Source organism: Dermacentor andersoni, chromosome 2 (genome assembly GCF_023375885.2).
Source record: "Dermacentor andersoni chromosome 2, qqDerAnde1_hic_scaffold, whole genome shotgun sequence".
Classification (NCBI taxonomy): Eukaryota; Metazoa; Arthropoda; class Arachnida; order Ixodida; family Ixodidae; genus Dermacentor; species Dermacentor andersoni.
The window spans coordinates 128,597,820-128,616,473 of NC_092815.1; positions in this window are offsets into that span (position 1 = coordinate 128,597,820).

Genomic DNA, 18,654 nt, shown 5'->3' on the forward strand with positions numbered 1-18,654 from the left:
CGTATGGAGACATGTAGTTTCTTTGTTTCAGCATTGTGTTTGTTATGGTGTACAGATATGTGGTAAATTTTCCTTCGTTTCTAGTTTGGAAGCTTTCAGGTGAGCTGAACTCTAGTAAATAACGGAAGTAGAAGCATGAAATAAAGTAAATGAGAATATTGTCACAAGAATGACTTCACAGAACTATTGTATTTAGCCTTGTCAGGAGCTGGGAACTATTTAGTATTCGATTTGATATTCAGAGGTCCTTTATCTCAGACATTTGTTATAATTTCACCCAAACATAAAGATTCTTATATGGACACAAACACGCATACTTACAAAAACACATTGCGCTCTCCAGACCGCTTGTGAGCAAGTGGCAAAGGCCGTACAGGCTTTGGTCAGTCAGACTGATTTGCGAGTATATCGGAAAGCCTTGCCCATTTATTAGCGTGTATAAACAAGGCGGCATTAAATAAAGCCATGGCTCTCGCCTCGCAATTATTCCTACCAGGGGCGAATTCTCAAAACATTTCGTTCCTGTAAATAATTTCTTCTTATTCGCTGGCCACCTGCGCTAATACCATGTTTGCTCAAACAGTTGGCTGGCGCCTATTCGCACGAGTGTTCAAGTGTACGGAATACTCTTTGAATGCTGTCTCATACAGGGTATTCACGAGCAGAACCCGATGACACCTAAGCACTTCTTAAAAGTGGTGAGTGCGAAAGCATTAATGCTCATTTGAACGCCACTGTGCGATTTTCGAGCTATGAACTCCTCGCGGGCAAGCGACCACGTTGAGACGCTTGGCCAACCCCTCCTAGATAGCACAAGACCGGCGCACTTCGATCCGTAACGTCATGCTACATTGCCCGACCGCCATAAAATATAATGGGGACACTCCCCAGTAAGCCCCGGTGATTTTGACCTTACCGCTTTCGTCACGCTGCACTTGGCAATGGAAATTTTTGTCCAAGTAGCACGAAGTCATAAAGCAGCGTTCTGCTTCCTGCGCTATACTGCTTATACGAAGGACAAGAAAGAGACATACACACATGTGCGCAAACTTTCAACTGTTTATTATTCGCTAGTGCACGTCAAACATATACACGAAGGGTGACTGCAAATAAAAAGAAAACGAAATGAAAGACGGAAAAGAAGCCAATCTACGTACATCTGATTTGACAATGACAAGTATGACTTGAGCTAAAATCCATCTATGAATTTAAAAGCGGCTTCTCCCAGTGCAACAGAAGGTGTGCTAACGTGGTGTCCCGAGTCATTTTTGAGCATGAAATACGCTTCCAAAATTTCACGTGTTTTTTAGATCTGCATCTAGCCAACGCCTTGGTTTCTTTGAAGATAGGCTCGCAGCCGCATCGTGCGCAATGTGTCACCAAATGTACTGGTAACTGTAGCATTTTTGTCGTATACTTGTGTTCTCTTAACCTAATAATTATACATCGCATGCCAGACTTATGTATGATTTTCAGAAAGTGAAAGGTATCTTGTCAATAGAATCCGAAAACCTGTTTCTTTTGCGTGCTTTATTTCACATTTGTTTTCGTCAGATTTTGTTTCGTCATTTACTTATTCACGCAAGCCTTTCATCTTTAAAGGAGCTGAAAATCCACTTTGGCGCCCTCACTCGCCAATATTTTTGAGGCCATACGAAATTTTACGTATATAAGGTATGACAGTTACGTGTTTATCTTCGCCACCCTTTGTAGCTACTTTCTTTTTGTTATTTAAGCCTCTCAAAACTTTTTCGGCGATGAACGTTATGAGGGTTACAGGATAACTACTGTCCTTAAGCTTCGAGACCTGCCGCTACATACTATCGTTGATCCTTTGGTAACATGATTTTTTGATGGCTATGTTACTGCTTGAATTCAGTTTCTCTTTTTATTAACATAGAAGGCCCTGAACCGTAAGGGAGCAGAATTTTTTCGCCTCTTGCTTTGTACTCCCAACATGTGTGAGTTGCACTGAATGTCAATTTAAGTCTGAGAATTGGAGGCTATTATTATCTTGCATTTCCACCGTAAACTCCAGCCCTTGGTATGCCCCTGTGAACACTTACAACCTTGCAGTTTCAGTAATTTCATTGAACTGGTCATATGGAAAACGAAGAAAATCATCGCCGTAACGGAAATATGCGACTGCTCCAAGGCAATGTAGGTTTTTCTGCAATCCCGGTCCCCCTTAGCTAAAGATATGTCGCATAGCAATGGAGCTAAACATGACCCAATACAGATCCCTGCTTTCTGTAAAAACACTTATCCCTTAAACATGACGAACAACGATTCGAGGTATAACCTTAATAGTTTCAAAAAGGCATCAACACTGATTCCTCTCTAATTTTGGAACTTTACTGCCCGTATGTATCGATGTATTCTTCAACAGCTAGCAGGGCTGCTTCATGTGGGACATGGTAAAAAAAGCTCTTTTTCATCTATGGAAAGGCACTTGACTGGTTATGCTCTACTGATGAAGTGGACAACTTCTTTTGAGCTGCGTACATGAAATGTGTCATCCAGTGAAAGCATGAAAAGCTGCTGCTGCAAAAACATTGCCAGAACACGTTAGCTAATGTGCCTATCTTCAACCATTGCACGGAAACCCTTTTCGTGTGATCATTGAAGAGGAAACAATGAAGAAGGAAAAGAATGAATTTAGTGCTAGCTTTGTGGTAGCTTTAGTCTCCTTGGCTAATTTTTCCAACCCTGCTTCTACGCATAGCCGCACTGCATTTTTCTTCGTTGCTACGAGTCGTTTTTGGTCAGGGTAGTGCGCTTCTTGAAAATTTTTATTCATTGTGCCTTTAGCTTTCTTTTGGTCATCTGCGTCATCTAGGATGACAAATGTGCCAGTTTTGTCAGGCGTTAGCAGTCTTAAGTCTTGTTCTTTTAGAAATTTAGCAACTGATTCAGTGTTGGCAGCACATGTGTGTCTGTCTCTTTCTTGTCCTTCGTATAGGCCGTATAGCGCAGCAAGCAGAACGAGGCCATACCAACTAGCCCCAGTCGAAGCTTTATTGTCATAAAGCAAAGTGCACAGGGAACGGTTGGCGCGTTTTTATTTGGCCTTACCGAGGCGTAGTTAACGCAGGCAGGAGCTTGCGAGGGCAAAATACGGGCGGAATACATAGGCTACCGAGAGCGAGAGTGACGGCCGTGGCGTCGCGGCGATGCCCTCACCCCTCACGCAACATCTAGCGCGCTATGCAGGTGGGCCCTTTCGCCGGCTCTGCTTCGTCGACGCACGCTCGCGACGTGCCGTGGTAGCCAATGAGAACTTAGATGCCGTTTTTCGTTTCCCCGGACGACAGACGGCGGATTTTTTGCTCGATGGGCCATTTGACTCTTTCACATGAAAAAAGAATAACGTCTTATACACACTAGCCATTATACGGACGCCCAAGCCACGTTCGTGCCATCGACACCTGTTATGCAGCAGCTGCCACCATCGCCGCCGTCGTGCTGTCACAGTATAGGCGCGCATGCGTGGTTCATGCGTAGAGGGTTAGAACGTTTCCAGAGACCTGCAGTGCGCTTGTCTGCAAATGCAATGAACTCAAGTGGACACACCGTCACACGCCGCTCAGCCAACTCTACCAGAGCCAGAGCAGCATTCTGGCTTAGGCTGCTGGCATGAGCGTCGTACGTTCACTCATTAGCGTTCCTGCTGTGTGCATGTCACATCGTGTTGCATACACTGACCTGACCGGAGCGAGCACGAAAGGTTAAAAGAAAAACTTAAAGGCGCTTTAGACTTCGCCTTTAAGAGTGGGATGCGATAGCGTTCATCAGTGCATGTCTCTAACAGACTTCAAGTTAAAGACAACCCACTCACTGGGTATCCACGCCTGCTTGTGTTTGAGTATCCACACAACACAAGGATGTTTTCTCATATATTCAAATTTTAATACGACGATATCATGGCTATAGGTTGCGCGTAAGTCGTACGTTACGAAGTTTCTGATGCATCCTACTTTGAGCAATTCAGTTAGTTCAGTAACGCCTATTTGCAAGGCGGAGGGCCTGGGTGGTTCGGTATGCGTGGTCCAGCATAATTTTTTCTCTAACGGACAACGCCGCCGGCGCCGACACCGGACATTATGCGACATGGTGCCTTTAAGGCTATCGCGTTAAAATTTGGCCTAAGCCTTTCATTGGGCGCTCATAAACATCGGTGGCTTTCGGTTGGTCCCATCTCGTTCGCCGGGGTGCGACACCTGCAACCACGCTGACGGCGCTCTTCACCACGCCAGCGTTTTGAGATGCCTTCAGCGCAACGCCGAAATTTGCTGTCGCAATCGGTGCTTCACCTTTCAGGCGAAGCTGCCACATTCTTTTGCGGTGCAACTATTCGTAAGAGCAGATGGCAGCTAAAGATAATGTTGTAAATATTATCAGCGAAGTCTATCGTAAAGTCGCAAGTAGTGCGTAAGAACAAAAAAAAAAAAACTAGTGGTCCAGAAACCATCTGCTGTCATTGTCCATGTAAGCGAATAGTCGAACGCTTCATGAAAACTATTTGCTTTAAAAACGTACGGTGCGCTTGAAGGCGCATAGTTGATGCAGCGAGCGTACCTAGACAGAGCGTACCTAGACAGTACCTAGATAGACAGTATACTGTACAGGTACGTATCTTGTTATAGAGAAAGCTTTTCATTCAAAAGGAAACGTGTTTATCCAGCGAATTTTCGCCTACATGTTACTCTGCAAGGGATTGTGTGAAGGAGAAGAAAGGCCTTAGAAGAAGGGGGCACAAGAAAAAAAGAACAAAAAGGTGCAGGCCCTTTGATGTTATCGGCAGTAGAATAAGTGCCCGAGGCGGCGAAGGTGCGTAATCTTGTTATAACTAGGCAGTTAATGCCAATGAAAATAACATCCCAGTCTTTATCAGACGATGTGGGTGGGTCACAGTTTTGATAGAAAATATTTACACAATATATCAAAACAAGAAGTCAAGGGCTTTGCGCTGTTTACATGGGCAAGGTCAGGGACTCATCATACGTGTCATTGTCCATGGGCCTCGCTCGAGCTTTTGCATGGTCATTTTATATCTACCTCGCTCGTCTCTGTCACTTTGGTACCACGGTGCCGCAGTTCTCCCAATATGCACTTATAGTAACCTCATTGCGAAAAACAAGGCTGTACGCGTAGTCAACGTTTAGTCTAAGCCGATGATACAGAGTCTGCAGATGTCGTGGTAGACATTGTGGCAACCTGGATTTGAGTTCTGGGTCGATGTTTAACAAAGAAATGTAATTTCCTGTAGGTGAAGATCATCTATGTCTTTCATTGAGTACATATCGCTTTGCCAAAGTTCAAGGCTCACTTGCAGTGAAATTTGACTTTATAAATTTTATGTGATCATGGCCTTTGCAGGCTGCCTTATCTGCCTTTTCGCTACTTATTATACCACAGTGTCCTGGAAACTACTAAAATGCTATCACATGTCCAGGGCTAGATACCAAGTTGTGTGGGTATGCTATGTCCAGGGCCGAAATGTAATTTTTCGATTGAGTGCTTTTCGTGCAAAAGCATTTCGATGTTGCTTTCGAGTCTTCAAAGCAGGCCTGTTGTTGAACCTGTCGTAGTACACATTTTGTGGCCTTCTTTCATCGCATACGGTTCAGACCATGTTGATGACGTTACTCTGTCTAAACGCCATGAAAATGTCTGGCCTGTGGAAGGAACGAAAATACCGCAGGAAGAGCTATGTTGTGCAGAGGAGCCGTGAGTAAATATGTGCGTCCTAGTGGAGTATTCATGGTCATGTAGGCCAGTATTCTTTGTAAAATAGCTGTTTTAGGCATGTTCTTGAACTGTATTGCAGGGATGTACTGTCGAATATGCAGGGGAGACCGCATCCACGGAGGGAATTTTCGTGGCATCGTGTGTGGCGCCTGTTTGGGGATAGTTAGTCGAATTTCGGCAATCGCTTGCCCAAATCCTGAAATGTTTTGCGTTTGATATTGCTAAATTTTTTTTGAACTACGTGCCTGATATGTTTGCGAGTAGTTTCTTGAGTTCGTAGCAGTTCACGACTTGAACAGTACTGTATAGCCGATATAGTATAGCTGCGTCCGTGCCGGGAGCACGGCTCAGTGCTGGCGTGAAAGGTGGTTACCAGCATTTTCTTCCATCCCGCAGTCCTCTGCCGCATCTGCCGCAGGGGAAGAGGGTGGTGGGAGAAGAGAAGGGTTGTTCTTGCCAAGCACTGCCACCACAGCATATAAACCAGCAGGCGTCCCCAAACTCTGCTACAACAGCACGTGAAGATCAAGCAGCAAAAACAGTAGGCGCTCGAGGAAGAGCGTGCCCTGCAACATGGTCGCGCCTATTGCATCTGCGCCTTTGTATCGGCAACGAGTGTCCGATCACAGCCGATCAGCTATGGTCCACCGCATATCCACCGCATATCCACCGACTAGGAAAACGGTACCGCCAAAAAAGCTATTCGCTTGAAAAATCTGTGAATTCCGAGCGTGTATTCACAAAAATATCTTAGGCTAAAATTGTTCGTACTCGCCGTGGTGTCTTAGAGGCTATGGCATTGTGCTGCTAAGAATATATTGGTGGGTTCAAATTCCGGCCACGGCGGTCCCATTGTAATGAGTGCGAAATGCAAAAAACAAAAAAACAAAACAAAAACAACGCCACCATACACTGCATTGGGTGCACGTTAGGATAACCCCAGGTAGTTAGAATTAATCCGAAGCCCCCGACTACTGCGTGCCACCTCTATCTATCTACAAAATACACTCGTGGTTTTGGCACGTAAAACTCGATAATGTGTTTAATTGTCTGTAAGAGCAAATTCTAACGAATCTTGATGCTGGACAATTGGCGTAAACGTGAAGAAGGAAACGTCACATAAGAAAAACAAGAGAGGTGGTACTGGCAATACTGGTGCTGACTACCAGCGAATCCGAAGGTAGTCAGGTTCGATGGCGAACCACCACACAGAATTTTGTACTTGATGTCTTCCTGATATTGTGTAGAGAGGTGCTCGCCCTGTATGGCATACTCAAGAGCAATTGCACGTTTCGCCATGCGTAATTGTTCCACTTTTGGAAGAGCAATTGCACGTTTCGCCATGCGTAATTGTTCCACTTTTGGCCAGTGTTAGTTCTCACCAGATGACCACTGTTACCAAGTTGCCGATCGGTACAAAGTGCGCTTGCCATGTACAAAATAACTTGACCGTTGAGGCGATCCATCAAGCAAAGGAGGCTCGTCTGATCATATTGAGTACATTCCCGAAATAGCGTTGTACGTACGTTCTAGAATGTACGCCAGCGCCAGCGAATTCTCAGGATTGTACGACGAGTCGTGTAAATATAGCATCCCCACTTAATTAACCCTGCTTATATTGGAAGAACGATCACCGTGCTCAACGCTATATATATAGTTGTGATTTAAGTGTCGCTTGTTTTTCTGGAAATATAGAGATTAACTCAATTTATTGACAGCTTGTTTATTTCTTCACCGTCACCACAACTTGACTTTATGGTAGCGTCATACCATGAAACAATGAAATTTCACGTGCATTTGAACCTACGAGAGCTAAACCTTTGACTCTGGGCCAATGGCTGCGTACGACGAACGACTCGGCGTCGTGATATGTAAGGGAGGAATGCTGGGCCCTTTAGTTGGGCATTCTGGAACTCTGAGTTCGATTTCTTTCAAAGGGGTAGTTAATGCAAATTAGAAACTGCGTACGCAAAAGAAAGTTTTGTTTCATCATAGAGTTCTACACGCACACGCGAGTGAAATATTGTACTAGTAGTCGTAAGAGTAAACACTGAATGCAGGTATATAGTTAGCAAGGATCTTCAAATGAATTAGTTTGCTTCAGTTGACAGGAAACTTCCGTACAGCGCCGAAAGCACATCTTTGTTTAGCGGAGCAGGACAAAGTATTTTGGTCAGAAAAATTACGTCTGACCAAGTAAATAAACTTATATCTCAATAGTTTGCAGCATGTCCAACTTAGAGCTGTTTCCGCACATGTCAACCACGATCATCTTTTCGTGAAGCGATAACATTAGGGTCTCAAGCAACTCCTTGTCCACTTCGCTGCTCGTCGCGAAACCACCCCTGATAAGTACGCACGTACTATCGTGAGCAATATAACCTGAAACACAGGAGCGCGTGCCGAATAGCGTCGAACCCTGCTATGGGCGATAAGCGGCGGCCGCCGCCGAAAACAAAGTAGAAAGGAGAACTCAGTTCTAATAACCGTTGGCACTCCCACCCTGCATCTTTTTATACAAAGTGTGGAACGTCGCATCGCCAGTGCACATTGATAAAGCTATTTGATATCGCAGTTGCTCATAACTTTTCCTTCCAAAGCGTGGCCAATAGCAGCTCTGCTTTGAAGCGTAATGATTCAAGAGCTACTTCCCTGGGATGTCTGTCCGTCTGTTTAGAGCGCGTGACATGATACGCTTCATAAATTATACATGGTCCTATGGGGGTATATATAAAAATACCTTACGCTAAATGCAGGAGCGGGCACCTATGAGCTGAGCTCTATAAAAAAGAAAAAAAAGTTACTCTCTGTAAGTCACTGTGCACGTAACCGTCTTATCGGCTATTGGAGGCCAGTGAAATGCCGTAGGCTGCCGTTTTCGACAAACGCCGGCGCGGGGTGAGTGCCAACAGTTAGCGGAAGAGCGCTCCCGTTTTCCCTCTGTTTCCGACAGCACCATCCACGTATCGCTCTAACTCGGTTTCGAGGTTTTGTGCCCCGCGTTTGCGTGTCCCCGCTCCTATCGCTCACGATAGTACTTTTATAGCGCTACTGAACGCGAATTTTACTGTCTCTATCAGGTATTATTTTGTCTTACTTTATTTATTTATTCGGAAAACGGGGGAAGGCGACAGATGGAAATTCAAGAACATGAACAAAACGAGAAAAAGGTGAAAACGGGAGCGAACGTATCGACAAGTAAACTTCTCTTTCTCAGGGCCAAAACGAGAACAAGGTGAAAGCAGGAACCAACGTTTCGACAAGTGGACTTCTCTTTTTCAAGGCCAAATCGAGAACAAGGTGAAAGCCGGAGACAACGTTTCGACAAGTGGACTTGTCTTTTTCAAGGCCGAAACAAGAACAAGGTAAAAGCGGAAGCCAGCGTTTCGACAAGTGGACTTGTCTTTTTCAAGGCCAAAACAAGAACAAGGCGAAAGCGGGAGCCAACATTTCGACAAGTGGACTTGCCTTCTTCAAGGCCAAAAGAAGAACAAGGTGAAAGCGGGAGCCAACATTTCGACGATGAACTTGTGTTTTTCAAGGCCAAAACAAGAACAAGGTGAAAGCTGGAGCCAACGTTTCGACAAGTGAACTTAACTTTTTCAAGGCCAAAACGAGAACAAGGTGAAAGCGGGAGTCAACGTTTCGACAAGTGGACTTGTCTTATTCAAGGCCAAAACGAGAACAAGGTGAAAGCAGGAGCGAACGTTTCGACATGTGGACTTGTCTTTTGCAAGGCCAAAACGAGAACAAGGTGAAAGCGATGGCCAACGTTTCGACAAGTGGACTTGTCTTTTTCAAGGCCAAAACAAGAACAAGGTGAAAGCTGGAGCCAACGTTTCGACAAGTGAACTTAACTTTTTCAAAGCCAAAACGAGAACAAGGTGAAAGCGGGAGTCAACGTTTCGATATGTGGACTTGTCTTTTTCAAGGCCAAAACGAGAACAAGGTGAAAGCGGGAGCCAACGTTTCGACAAGTGGACTTGTCTTTTTCAAGGCCAAAACAAGAATAAGGTGAAAGCAGGAGCCAACGTTTCGAAAAGTGGACTTGTCTTTTTCAAGGCCTTGAAGAAGATCATTCCACTTGTCGAAACATTGGCTCCCGCAAATTTTATTGCATCTATGAAACTCTGTTGCGTCTAATTTTCTCTAACGCGCGAATTGCGCAGCAGCAATAGAAAACGACAACGCGTACGGGTGCGGAAAAAAATCAGCGACACGCTTGGCACAAGTGCCAACCTGATTCTGTAACGCAGTTTCTCGTTACGTGATAGCAGTTATTTGACCGCTCTTAGAGAACTGAAAATTCAGAACAGAGCCTGTTTCTAGACGGCCCTTTTGAGGAATAACCGTCATTGTCACATCGTAGCTGTGTGCTTCTTCCTGTAGGACATAAGCGAAATTGACTCTGCTATTTCGAAATAGAACATAAAAGGAGAACGAAAGGCATAAAACGGCATTGAAATCTGAGGTATTATGTGCCAAAACGACGATTCGATTATGAGGCACGCCGAAGTGGGGGACAATGGAATAATTTTGACAACCAGGGGATCTTTAACGTGCCGCTAATTCACGGGACACGGGTGTTCTTGCATTTCAGCCCCAATCGAAATTCGGCCACCAAGGCGAGGATTTCATCCCAACGACCTCTTTTCTTTATTGAAATGAAAATGAAAGAAAGAGACCTAGTCGCCCTATAATGGTGACGACTACTCGTTTTCTCATACCAGAAATAACAATATATGAAAAAAATATATGTAGGAGGAAAATGAAAAGAAACGACGTCACAGGGCCAGAAATACACAGCACACAGTCCTGTACCTCCACGAACATATACGTACAAAATGCAAAGGGAAGTCGCACCACGGTGAGTTTGTAAACAGTCACAAGTTCATACAAACGGCCGCGATATACACTCCGATGACTATGTAAACAGATGAGGAATTACAGAAAGTTAAAATAATACACGCACAGAATGTGACAGTCAAGATTCAGTTTCAGCACAGAATACAAACGAGTATAGCACGTAATATACAAGCGCTAATAATTACGAATAATGACAGCAAGTTGTAATTGGATTGTGTGTCTATTTATTGCGATATCTAGTACTCATTAAGGATTCATGTGCCCTTGCAAAAATTTTCGAGGGCGTTAAATTCTTTTCGCTGTGTTTCCTTCCATGGCCATGGTCACATCAATTTTGCGAGTGAGAAAGGCTGGTGAGGATGAATGAAGTGTAGCACTTGTTCTAGCTGCCGTCTTTGCGTCGCATGTCTGGCGTATTCCAGGACGAGATGACGAACATCCTCATCATCGTTGCAGCAGGCTCAAGCCGGGGAAGAATCCACTTTATTTGATACGGAAAATGTTTGTGTATGCGGTCCCAAGACGCAGTGAATGTATTAGTGTCTCGTTATTTTTCCAAAGTTCTACAAACAGTCGGTATTTAAGCTGACCGTCCACTTAGTAAAGAATCGATTCTTTAGTATTTTATATTGAACCAGGTTGACATACACAAGTCCTTTTTAGTACTCTTAATATGCGTTGCGAGTCCGTTGGTGATAAAGGGATGTGTTGAATTTCTCCATCATTATGGGCCGAATTTGCCATCGAGTCCGCTAATTAGTTGCCTGCTATACGAGACTGTCGCAGAACACACACTGTTATATCACTTTGTGTTTTTTTTTTTTTCAGTAGCCTGAATTAAGCTGTTCAGTACTGCGTATGTCATTCGTGCGCGTGGTCATGCTTAGCAGCGCCACACCATAGCCGCTAAGCCACCATGGCTGGTAGACATAAAATAGAATTTGAAGGTTATGTCCTCGATGCCATCATCATGATTATTTTTGTCATCATCAATAGCATCCTATTTACACTCACTGCAGGACGAAGGCCTTTCCCTACGACCACAAATTACCTCTGTCTTGCACCACTTCACACAGGCGTGTGCATATAACTTTTGTAACTTCATCATACCACCTAATACTCTCTCATCACCGAGTGCGCTTCCCTTCTCTTGGCACACATACTGTAATTCTAATCGACCAGCGACTATGTGCCCTAAGCATTACATCTCCCACCAAAATAACCTTTTTTGTCTGAATGTAAACTGGATTATTGGCTACCCCGTTTACTTTCTAATCCATGCCGCTGTCTTTCTCTCCCTTAAGGCTACGTCTGTCATTTTTCCTTGCAACGCTCGTTGGTGGCTTTTAAATTGTTCTCAGACATCCTTGCCAACCTCGAGTTTTCCACCACATATTCCAGGATCCAGGATTGTACACTTTTCTTTTGAATAAAATCAGTAGGCGGACGTTAATCTCTTCCTAATGCCTGCCGTGTGCGCTCCAACCAATTTTTATTTTTCTGTAAAGTTGCTTTTCAGGATCAGCGTATCCTGTTCTAATTGGCCTAGTCACTATATGAATTGACAAAAAGGAGGCCACTTGACTGCACTTGCAACGCAAACTGGCAAGATTAACCTATAAATATACCCTATGCTAAAAATACGGCAAAAAATATTCAGATCAATGGAACGCAAGGTCAGAGCACAGATTTCCCGCAATTAAAGAGAAAAATAAAGTGATAAAGCTTTCAGAAACTCATCTTCTCAGTGCAATCTACTTTGCCAAGGGCGGTTCTCGAGCGTAGATTGATGGCACAACTCTTTGATGTCGTCTGAGTGGTCGTTAACGCACGGATAGCAAGGACTTATCTCGATGGGGGGGGGGGGGGGGATGCAAAAATTTCATCGGTCGTTCATTGGGTGCACGTTGAAGAATCCGAAATAATAAAAAAAATTAATTCGGAGGCCGCCACTATGGCGTGCCTCATAATTAGATCGTGGTTGTGACACGTAAAACCCCAGAAAAAATATATACGTACAAAAAACGTGCGGTTAGTTTTTTGTTGCCATATGTCAATTAGCAATATGCTTTTGCGAACGTTTAAGGCAGCATCAGGAACATGCCTGGCTTAATCTTTAGCGAACTTTCCATTTGCTGTACTGTCATTCCAAGCGGTCACATCTTAGTCAATACCCCTATCAAAAGTGCCACATATTCAAGAGAGTCGACGGCGTATGAAGTAGGATCTTTGATGTTTCTATCCTAAATCCGGACTTAGCGTTTGAGAAAACCAAAGCGGAATGACAAAATTAGAGCTCTACAAACTGTGTCTTTAGCGAAATTGGAGCATACCTGGACGACAGATGCCTGTAATTTGCGTAGTGGCCTCAAAGAAAATACATTATTGATTTTCGTGCAGAACATAAAGTTGAGCCCCTTTGATGCTTTGGAGAAGTGGGAGTTATCTACAGACTTGTTTCAAGAAGAGAATGAACCACCGAGGGGCGCTGGGGTTAATCAGTGAGTCTCGCCAAGAAGTTTAGTGCAAGATTTGGTGGGCATCCTGGTACAGCGAAGACGAGCGACACTGAGTAGTAACAATATCTAAATCACGTTGATATGCGCCATCTTGCATTCAAGCTGATGAATTTCCCAGCAGTGTGAATGCTTGGGACGCAGTAAGTATATAGCGACCAGTCAGAGCCCCGGTACCTTGGGTTGTGCTTTCCGTGAAGTCTATTCAGAAGTTGGTTATCGTGCTTGAGAAACTGGAAAGTGGCTTCTTGACGGAGGAAAGATTCGTAGGGCACTGGGCCCCACTGTGTTCAACAGAAAAAGATTTGAACGCGTCACTCTTACATCGTCTTCTGCCAGATGCAGACGAAAGGGAACAAATGGAATATGCTGACACTCTGGAATAATATGAGAAGAAAACTTCAGTAACTTTCAGTTACTTTTACCGTTTCTCCAGCACAGGGTAGAAGCCGGTACTCGCGCTAGATGACCTACCTGTCTTGCCCTCGCTGATAAATGCTGCCGGTGCAGCATTTGCCTGGCTTATAAACACTGCATGTGCATATTTAATGTGATAGCATTACATGAATTATTCTAGGGTTCTCCGCGTTGGGGCTTACAATTGAAAACTGCTGACCTATAGGGAGAGGCGCATGCAAGCGCAGAGAAGTAAATGTGTCAATGTTGACGAGCGCGTCCATGGGAAGGAATTGGGCGCAGGTAATTACGTTAGAGTCATGTGACTGCGCTGTTGCAATGGTCGGAAAGGAGGCGCGCAGGTGGCGTGTTCAGGTGATTGCGTCTTCACGGTGCCGCATTGAGCCCAGGGCGCGCCGACTGTTTGTTCCTCGGTGCTCTGTAAGTTACGCCGGGCGCGTTAAGTGAACGCAGCACCTACATAAGACTGGAGCGCTTCTTTGCACCGAGGTCCATACGGTGAGATAGAGCTGGGGACTTCTTGCTCGGGAATCTGGCTTCTAAATATGTGTTCGCGTAATCTCTGGGGAGTGTCTGCTGGGGAATATCACTTGTAAACGGGTCTCTTGTTTAGATTCTACGGTTTACTACTTGCCTTGCTCCCGTTTAACCACCGCTAAATATTTCTGTCCAAATGGGACCAAAGCGGCCGTTGCAGATTTGGTAACGGTGAAGCGTATAATATTGTATCCAGAGGTTGGCCCCCACAATGCGCGTGTCACTCAGGTCGTAATATAAAGTTTGCCGCTTCGCAGTGCCAGCGCCATCGGGGACGGGAGCGGTACGTGCCGTATAGGCTTGCTCTGCGTATGTGCCGGCTGGCCACTAAGAAGAACTGCAGCGTAACCTGAAAATGAATATTTTAGAACAAAACGAATTTGCAGTAACAACGTGTTGCCGGTCTGCGGCAGCTAAAGCTGCATTTCTCTAAGCCCCGACCTCCGCGCTTTGCACGTGATTGCTTCGCTATCTTTCGCATATGCCTCCGTGTCAGGCCTACTGGTGAAGCACAGGAAAGTAACACCTATTTTATAAGTAAAAGGGGAAAATGGAATAACGCTGAAAGAATATTAGAACAAAACAGGAAAAAAAAATTGATCGGACATGTGATCGCCACTTCGGGCCTCCCAGACGCAAGCGCATTGCCATGACGGCTACGCCATGACAGATTTCTTATTTACTTTTTCATCTACTGTGGTATAGCTTATGCCGTGCAGCGTTCCGGAGTATTTATGCGCGGTTGCGTAGTTCAGCTCAGCTAGGGACAAACGGAGCCACACACGTCGTCCGTGGTAAACCAAGACTCCTCAGCATAAAGTCCTCAGATTTCTATAATCCTACTCAAGTCACTGCGAAGAACGAATCCTCCGTCAAGCAGGGAGGGCTGCACGCATTAATTGGACGCCTGTTGGTGAATTATTTGTACATATGCTTTACGGCAAGACCCCCCCCCCCTCTGTGATGGCTATAATGGCAGCGGGAGCCAGGAACCTGTCAGTAACCAAGATACCTCGCAAGAAGCTGCTGTGACGAAGGCACGACGTCGCCAGGCCGGAGGATCGGGGTACGTCGTGCTGCCAAATGCCCGATCAACGCGCTGATCACTAGAAAGTCACTCGGGTACCGCGGATGCATCATTTGGAAAAGGCGGCGGCAAAAGGATGCGAAGGTCTTTGTGATTATAAAATATAGGCTGGAGAGGACTCTATGCGAGACTCCGCGAGCAGCAGGAAGGGGTTCATGCAATGCGAATGTCTGGCAGGAGGTTATCGAATTAAAGAATTGTCTGAATGTGATGGTCTCACAGGCAACGTGAGGTGCCCGCGAATTTTCTGGAGGTCACCCATGAGTGAAAAAACAAGGAAACCTAACGGCAATACTATATATACGCTAAAAAGGACCCATGGTTATGTCTCAGCAGAGGATGCAATAGCAGGCTGTGCAATTTCTGCCATGCGATAACCGTCTTAATTTTTTGTCAGGCAATAATTTGGAAAAGAATGTGCGAGTGAATTTTCTAATAAATGAATGCGCGAGATGAATAGTAACATTTTGGGAATTCGTGACTTGCTGCTAAGAAAGGCAGCTATATTAACCTCAGCTGTGACACTTGGCTTCTCGTTGTCTATGAACAGATGTTCCGACCGTGTAGACAAAGTTGCGAGATACTGCAGTGAATTAGGCCTTTAGGTAGTGGTTATATGAGAATGTGACAAATCTTGAAGATGCCTTTCACAGCTGGCATGCCTTGCGCTGCATTTTTCGATTCGAACAGATTCCTCTTCCTATAGCGAGAAGCCAGGCTGCTTTAGGGGACATTAGCTGCATGCACCTCTACATTGAAGACTACCTTTCCAGCCCATCATAAACAGCATCAGTGCCACATGACATTTTTTCTATCACTTTCTTCGCTTGGTTCTTAGACGGCATCAACGCTTCTTGTTTCCTCACGGCGGCACTTTCTCGCGCTGAAGAGAGGAAAATGAGGCTAGGCGTGGGGCTGACTAGCTGCTGAAGTATGTGCTTCGAAATAAGGGCTCTCCGTAACCGGCCAACGCTAAAAATTTCCCCGGAACTTAAGTCGGCACATTATTCGTTTTGCATCAGCTTGCTATAGCTGGTGTATTGTACAACTTAGAATGTACGACATAGGCTGGAGGGGGGGGGGGGGGGGGCTCAGATATTTTAGACGCCATTTCGGCGTCGCACTTTGAGGAAACCCGTCACATGTAGCGCCAACGTGCATGTCGCTTTTGTAGTAATTTGCCTCCGACCTCGCCGTGTAAAATTGCATGCGAAAGGAAAATTGCCTGTTTGACGGCACAACGTAACGCGCTGTTTGCTTTTAACATGTTGAAGCCATAAGAGCAGTGCCTGATGTGCGGGTGAAGAAAAATCTCCAAACCTGTATCTGTGAGATGTGTCCAACTAATGTGTCTAGTTAACGACTTCTTCACGTAAAAAAGTGATATTTCGCCATATCCTATGTCCTCTGGAGGAATGGGACAGCCCAACGTAGGACGCCTAGCGCACCCTTCCATAACAACGCAGCATGCTTTGGCTCAAAACAAGAGAGACGTTCACAGGGAAATGAAGGCTAGAAGTCATTACCTGAGATAAGACAAGGACTTTCACAGAAGCTAACGTTTTGGCAAGGCGACTCGTGTCAGAAGCGAACTTGTAATAGCCCTGACCAAGAGGAGTCTCCTTGCCGAACCGTTGGATTCAGCGATATTTCTTGTTCTACCACAGTTTATCACATGCTTTAGTTGTTATTTAGTTGTTACATAATCACTATAATTGGCTATTTATTCATGCTTATTGTTACTTTCTCCTGCATTTTATTTAGCACACAATCGCGGAATTAAATATAATATAAAATGAAGAAACCGCCAAACAATCGAGGCAAAGAAATACGTGGCAAGGGAAGCTTGCCGTTCAAGATTACATCGATCGACGAAATCAATTCCTTGATATTCAAAGAAACCTAGCTGGACAGTAGGTTATCGCTCCCTTAAACTGAACCAAAGAGCTTTTTATCACTGCTTACCAGAGATTGCCGCTGATATCTAAAAATCGTGACTTTTCTAAGGTTATACTTCTAAGATTTCATAGAAAAGAAATCTGTCAACATTTTTAACGGCTAGGTCAATAGCTCTGATGACATAAATGGTGTTGAACTCATGAAAGGAAGAAGGGGAACCTGATAAGTCTTCCTTCCTGCCCGTCCACACCTATGTTCATTGTTAAGAAACGACACCGTGCAAACGTTGTAAAAACGACAAGCTGCAGGGGGAATAAAAATTCAAGTTTTTGTTCACCGTTGACCTGCCCGGTTATAAGGTCCAGTAGACAAATTTTAGGGCTATATTTATTAGGTCTTATACATCCAGCGCCATTCCCACTCCAGACAATAGAAAGAGTGTAGACATAATCATTTTCTTTCTTGTAACCTTTTTTTTTTTTCTACAGGCCTTGCACATAGTTTTGTGAGAAATGTTTTCGTTTTATTGTAGCTAGATGTCTGGTGACAATTTAGAGTAATTATACTTGTAGCTAGCGATGTCATCTTCTGACCTCACCTGATCTTCTGACCTCGTCGCTAGCTAACTAGCGATGAGGTCAGAAGTGCCTTGCAAGACAGGAAAAGAGGAAGATGGAATAATAGTCGATTTAATCAAAGATGGAGGAGACATAATGCTTGAAAAACTGGCGGCTCTTTATACGAAGTGTCTATCGACTGCAAGGGTTCCAGAAAACTGGAAGAATGCATACATTATACTAATCCACAAAAAGGGAGAGGTTAACGAATTGAAAAATTATAGGCCCATTAGCTTACTCCCAGTATCATGTAAAATATCTACCAAAATCATCTTCAGTAGAATAAGGGCAACACTGGACTTTACTCAACCAAGGGAACAGGCTGGCTTCAGGAAGGGATACCCTGCAATGGATCACATCCATGTCATCAATAAGGTTATCGAGAAATCCGCAGAGTACAATAAGCCTCTCTATATGGCTTTCATAGATTACGAAAATGCATTTGATTCAGTAAAGATACCAGCAGTCATAGAGGCATTACGTAATCAAGGACCACAGAACACTTACGTAAATACCTTGGAAATTATCTACAGAGGCTCTCCAGCAACCTTAATTCTACACAAGAAAGGCAGGAAGATACTTACAAGGAAAAAGGCCAGACAGGGAGACACAATCTCTGCAATGCTATTAACTGCGCGCTTAGAAGAAGCATTCGAGTTATAAACTGGGAAGGCTTAGGAGTAAAAATTGGCGGCGAATATCTCAGCAACCTTCGGTTTGCCGATGACATTGTTCTATTCAGCAACAATGCAGACGAGCTACAACTAATGATTGAGGACCTTAACAGAGAGAGTGTAAGAGTGGGATTGAAGATTAATATGCAGAAGACTGAGATAATTATAAATAGCCGGGCAAAGGAACAAGAGTTCAGGATCGCCAATCGGCCTCTAGAGTCTGTGGTGAAGTGCAATGCGAGCTTCCTTTCATGTTGAAATGCACGTCTGTGAAATATGCGAGCAGAAGG